Genomic DNA, 6,637 nt, shown 5'->3' with positions numbered 1-6,637 from the left:
AATAGCAGCGTTGCTGCCTTTGTAATTCTTTCAGCAATTCATCATTGAATTAACTAATAGCTCTATGGCCTTTCAAAAGCTGGCCAGCTCTTGCATGTAGGAAAACCTTCAATTACCTGCGTGGCTGAGGGGAGTCAGGGTTGGGTTTGGTACTTCTCAGAGTAAGGGATATGCAGGGCTCTGTTTTGGTGAGCAGATGACTTTGCTGAGGAGTTTGGCGTGCACGTAATTGTATTTACAAAAGCTGGAGTTGCAAGTTCCGGCTAACGTAAACTTCCATTCATTGCTGCCTTTGCTAAGAGCCCACGGTGCGAGGAAATGGCTCGTTCTTTAATGAAGCTTTTTATTTGTATTCTAAGTGTCGTTCTGTGAATTAACTCTGTTCTGAAGCCAGTTTGGAAATTACATTCTGCCCCGTTCTGCCCATGTAATTTTGAGTCCATTAGGAAAACCAGGATAGGTCTATGAACTGCACATGGAGAAATGTCACATTCCTTTGGTTTAACCCTTTGAGCACTTCCCTGGTTTCACTGAAACAAGTGAAGCAGACAAAGACAGCTTCTCATGGGGCTATGAAATGTAAACTTTGGTCAGGATGCATATATCAGGTGTGTGATTTCAGGCACACCTGAACTGATAGGAAAATCAAGGAAGAGAAATAGGTTGTTTGACAGCTTCCCAATTAAAAGTAAATAAATAAAGGCATAAACAGACCAAGCCATACCTCATATGGGACAAATACATTTTTATGTTGATTGTCTGATCTATTTCTTAAAGGGCATATATAAAAACAAAGATATGGTACATTGGAATAGCAACATCACTGCTTATTTTCTCTTTCGTGTGCATATGTGGGCAAACAATGGCAAATTCTTTGAAAAACTTTGCAAGAAAAAAAATCTACTACCTCCAAAAACATTTCAGGGTTTAGAGCTTTGAACAGCATCTGTCCCCACCTCCCACAATTTAGTCCCAAAGTTAAACAAATCATATAGTACTGGATAGAGTTACATGTTACAGGAATTTTATAAATGATCTGTCAGGGTAAATCCTAGGTGTGATTAGTTGGACTTGTTGCTCCTAAGTTGTTGCTCCATTTGGATTGTCATTTCTGTAGCGTTTGGTTCTTAGAGATAGATTCTAATAGACACGTATATTAAGCATGTTCATGTTCTCCTTCTGATGGTTTTTAAGCAGTAGTGCCTGTGGGGCTTCTCTCACCTTCTTGTAAGTGAATTTGAACTTTGTCAGGCACTGCAGAAATCTGGGTGAGGACTCACAATGATGGGAACCATGAGCTTAAACCCCAGATTGTTCCAGACTTGGGAGTTGTGTCTCTCATCACAAGGATGCTCATTTGTTTGTCCTTTTCCGTCTGGAACACCAGGTTGGATCCCACTGTTGTCAGTGCTCAAATGACAATTCTGCCTAAGACCCTGCCCTGTGAAAATGTCTTTGCTACCTGCTCTGCTGTGGGAAGTTTATTTTCTGTGCATGCACGGAGTTGTGTAAACAAACAGAAAAGCCTGGGAAGGCTGTGGCAGTCCCGTTGGTTTGAACAACACCCTGTGAACGGAATACCTGGCTGCTGATGAGGCAAATCCTTTCCCACTGCGCTTTCTCCAAACTCCCAGTGCTTTTCTATCCGAGCTTGAGGCTCATGGCACTGCTCTCCCTCTGCAGAGTGTTTAGTTTTGATGACTTCACTGTGATCCCTGCACGCAGCAGTTCCTCCTCCCGTGAGGATCCAAAAACACATGAGAAGCTTTTGCGGTGCTGATGGCATCTGGTAGCCCCAAAACATTACATGTTACATTTCCTTTCCTCGCCTGTACATTACTAAATGCTCCAGGAGTTACAAGCAGGTAACAACCAAATAATTTAAAATGTTTGGGTCGAAACAAACCCTTTTTCCCTTGCATATCCATTGCATTGGGGTTTTGTTCCACTGTCAGGAAGCTTGCCATTTTCTTTGAAGTGAATAGTTACTTTTTTTCAGGAAAAGGCAGCTGTAAGGGCAGACTGTACTTCTTCTAATCATGTGAGCAGCTCTGTGGAAATCTGTGTCCCAAACTCGAGGTGGAAGTTGTTGACAGGGGGTAGGGTCGGAAAGGGCCCTTTGGGCCTGATCCATATCAGCTGAGGTCAGCGGGGCAGGCTTAGCCCTGAGTGCCTAAAGCTGCCCACTGGTTTTCTGTCCAGCTGGGAAGGGATGCCAGGGATTAGTGTATGCTTTGTATGGCACTTCTCCTATACAGTTGATTTAAAATGCTTTTGTTTAAAAAAAAAAAAAGTTCACACAGGGCAAAGATATTTTCAGCCTGAAATATGACTTTGTTTGTCTTGGGTTGGAAGAATTACCTTTTGTGCGATAACACCACACTGGTTTTCATTATACCCACAGCTGGCCACTCTCACAGCCACTGGAGTATTTTTTACTTCCCCTGGTGGTTCTGGCCATGCCCTTTTTGACACGCAGGTTTCCCAGGGAAATCAAGCATTTTGTCTTTTTGGCTGAAGGTTTGAGTCCAAAAAATTTGTATCAGTTTGGCATTTTGGAAGGTAGTGGTACAAGTGGAGAAAATCTAATATATTTCCTTCACAGGATAGTTAACTAGTGTAGGTAGAAAACTGTCGGTCTAAAATTACTTTGCTAAATTTAAATGTAAGTAAAAAGCAGGCAATAGGAAAAAAATGAAAGGGTATATCTAAATATGGAGTTGCGGCCGTATCTGTTATATTTAAACTGCATTTTAACCTCTTCTATTTATATTTAGTGGTCTGTGTATAATCTGGAGGGCTTAATTGAATTCAAGAAACAGCAATTTCACAATGAAACCCAAAGAGTTTATTCTGCTGTGGACACAGGGCCCATCCTCGTTAATGGGCGATTTATCAGAAGTAAAATGTGTGCAGTGAGGTATTTTTTATGTTGTTTGAGAGCAAAAAAATGAGACTCGATCTAAAATAAGCATGAATGGATTTGCAGCACGCCTGCTCTTCCCGCACTGCTATGGCAGGAGGATCCCCTGCTGCCTTGGGTGGCACTTTGCCTTGTGTGGAGTGTGAGATGCCACCACAGCAATTATTTTCCTCAACTTGCCCCCGTTCAGAAATGTCCCTTTTTCATTTAGAAAGCTGCCATGGTCAGTGGATTGTTCTTGCACGCTGCTTGCATCAGCTGCAATCCCTCCTTGGCACAGCATCATTCCAATAAGAAAAAAACATTATTCCAGGAACAAAACACATAGTTATTTTTGTTTGATAATGCATCACATAAATATTAATCGTCTGCCCAAACTAAAAACAATAAACACGTGTTTTCATTTTAGCTGGAGATACAACCAGCTTTGATAGGGGATGGTTTAAACCCCAGGGCCTCAAGCTGTAGCCACACAGCTCTGGGTGACCACAGAGGGTTGGGGAGTGGTTCCTGTGCACAGGTCGGGGTTTGATTTTGCTTGGAGGCCTTCTGTGTTGATTGATTTTAATATTCAATACATGATACGACACCCAGGTGCTTATTGGCGTGTCTTGGCAGTCGCGTTGCTCCCAGTGCTGGACCTTGTGCTTGGGCGCTCGGCAGCATTGGTGGGATATCCCAAAGCTGCTGCCTCCTCCAGATGCTGCTCCTGCCAACAAATACTGACTTCAGTAGTGTTTCAGGCCTCCTGAATTTGTCTGTAGCTGGGAACCCCACACACCTAATGAGCTGATTGGGGAGAGCAAGGCTGGCTCGTAGGGGATGATGAGCACGGCGGCCCCGCGCGAGGCGAGTTCAGCAAGTACCACCTCAAATGTGGTTTCAATCAGCTCCACTCAGACACCCAAGTTCTGAGCTTCCTCCAGGAGGTCTGTAATGAAACAGCCTTGTTTGCTTTTCACCTCGCAGAGGAACGGCGGCGGGAGGAAAGCCCTGATTGAGCTCGCACGGGCCGCAGCGGGAGAGCAATTTGGGGTGCTGGGCTGGACGGGGCAGCGTGGAGGTGTTGGAGCTGCAGGGTCTGGGAATGCTGCCTGTGGCCGACACTCAGCTCCTTCCCTAAGGGGAGCAGAGCAGGTCACAGCCCTGGCTGGGGCAGAGGCACCCCGGAGAGGCTGTGCAGGTGTGAGTGGGTCAGGGGAAGGTTTCTCTCCCGTCATCCCAAATGCGTTGCCTGCTGAATTAGCATCTTTTCCTCCTGCTTTTTACTGTCTCCTACAAGTGGCCGGTAAGGGTCTGTTTTCTTTTCTTTTTTTTTTACTACTGTTATGCTGTTAAAACATGCATTGATTTATCAGCTGTTCAGGTCGTTTCATTTTTCTGGTTCTGGGAGTGCTGGCGTAGAAGGAGCAGCTTTTGCTGCCCTGTGGATGACTTAAAACAAAATGTTTTGTGAAATCTGATTGATTTCTTCTAATTTTTAAGGCATGTAGGTTTCCCAGTTTCATAATTTTCACATTGAGTTGATTATTTTTAGCTTCTTGAGTATGAATGCACATGGTATATTTGACCTGATTTGACTGAAAAAAAACCCTTTCAGCAAGTCACTTATTTTTTGCTACTCAGTAGTTATAGTGCATGCAGTCACTGTGTGATTTTAGTGCAATTAAATGTACATGTAAAAATCAGGGATTTAGAAAATTGCACAATGTATCTTTTTCTGTAAATTACTCTCACTGAATGAGAAAAAAATGAAATATGGCAATCAAACAATTCACTTTAGACGAACTGCATTTCTGTTAGGGTTTATATTTTTCTGTCTAAGTAGAAAAGGGTTTTATACAGAAGGAAGTCTTGTAGTTACGCAGAAGGAAAGGCTTCTTAGCGAAATCCCGTTTTCTAAGGAGGCTTTGTCAGTTCTGAATAAACCCTGCAATAAATTTAAACCTGGTGGTTTAAAATTCTGTTTATAAAATGGACTGCTCTCTATAGAGTTCACAAATTATACACAAAGGATTAACTACTAAAGTAACATAAAGATGTTGCATTGCAACATGCACTGAGACTGAACTGAGAAATCTGCTAGGAAAAGCAGCTGATTTGCAGGACTTGCAAAGCAGACATGGGAAAAGTTCTCCATCATTTCTCCAAAGAACTGCTTTTGCTGTTCCATTGATTGTTCTCATTTGTGTTGGCTCTTCAAAGACTTACAGAAGGTTTTTCTTGCACAGGCTTGTGCAAAAATTTGCATTAAAAGCTGGTTTGGAAAAGGAAAAAATAAAAGTTTTAATACCACATTAAGACATGATAAAGGATTTAATAGCAAATCAAGATCTGGTGGATATCTTGTGCCTTTTCCTGAATTTCATTACATTTGCCCAGAATGTGAAGCTGGGAATTTGGACTGGTGCTCTTCATTCCTTTGCTACATTTATAAGTTCTCTGGTATTTTTATGTATTTATAGCAAACAGTCTGTGGCAGTCTCTGTATCTCTTGCAACCAAGACAAGCCAAATCATCTGTCACCAATATGCGTGTCAACATCCCGACCAACCGAGGGCACCTTGTTTTGTAGGCACCACCAAGGCTTCATTTCAGCAGAGCAATTCACCACCCTGTTGAAATGAAGAGCTTGAGGAAATCTGAAGCTGGCCTCTTCCTTCTTCTGTGCAGAGAAACCAGTTCTAAGTGATGAGACTGAAAAATGGCTTTAGGAAGGTAGGATTCACTTCACCTCGCTGCAGCCATCCAAAAATCAAGGACCTGGCTGACAGCAGTTGTGTAAGTTCCAGCCTGGCCAGAGGACAGGTTAATCTTGCCAGTCTGAGACAGTGATGCTCGTCTGGGAAAGGCACGGAAGATGCAGAAGATGTTCCATCAACTTGGGTGGGAATTGAGGTTGAAGGACTGGCTATTTTGGCTTTTACATGGCTGGCATGGAGCGCCCTGAATTCTGCATCCAGAGACAAATCCAGGCCTCCCAGCAGCTGATCTTAGGGAGACTGAAGGGAAAAATGTAAGTAAAATATAGCAGAGAGACCAGATGAATGTTTTACAGTCTGAGTGGAAATTATTATTATTACTTACTTACTTTAATTTTAAAATTTAATATTAAGTAAACATAATAGTTTAATTTTTACTGTCGAGCTTCCTTTTTGTTTAGAAATAGGAACATTAAAAACAGCAACAGAAAAGCCTTTTATGCTTTCTGCACTGCTCTCTTAACTTCATTGAAGAATTGAGTAAGAAAACATTAGCCATAATTTCTTCCAGCTTCAGAGTAAGATAAGAATGGATTAATACTGCTGCCTTTCTATTAGGATTCTGTTCTGCTCAGTGAAAGAAATAGTAACAACCATTTCAGGTGATTTTTTTTTAGGCTGGTCCAACTGTATAGATGACAGCCCTGGGTCTATACTTTGCTTAAATCTCTCAAAGCACAATGATGGAAAGTTTGTTTTGGACAGGCCATGAGCTTTTTACCTGTCAGGGGCAGTTCTTAGCCCCTTAATGACAGTGGTCCCTGCAAGAAGCACAGCTGAGCTCCAGAGCTGCAGCCAGGCCTGCAAAGCAGCTCTGCATGAAGCCGGCGGGGAAGGAGGGGAGAGCTCTGTGTTTGTTATTTGCATGTGATTTCCATGACAGTTTACAGGAGACAGAGTTGCAACCGAATGTGAGCCCAGGGAGCTCGGCCTGTGGTCGGTCTGCAGAGCA

This window comes from Corvus brachyrhynchos, unplaced genomic scaffold (assembly GCF_000691975.1).
Source record: "Corvus brachyrhynchos isolate BGI_N302 unplaced genomic scaffold, ASM69197v1 scaffold434, whole genome shotgun sequence".
NCBI classification, from domain to species: Eukaryota; Metazoa; Chordata; class Aves; order Passeriformes; family Corvidae; genus Corvus; species Corvus brachyrhynchos.
This window is presented reverse-complemented; position numbering follows the sequence as displayed.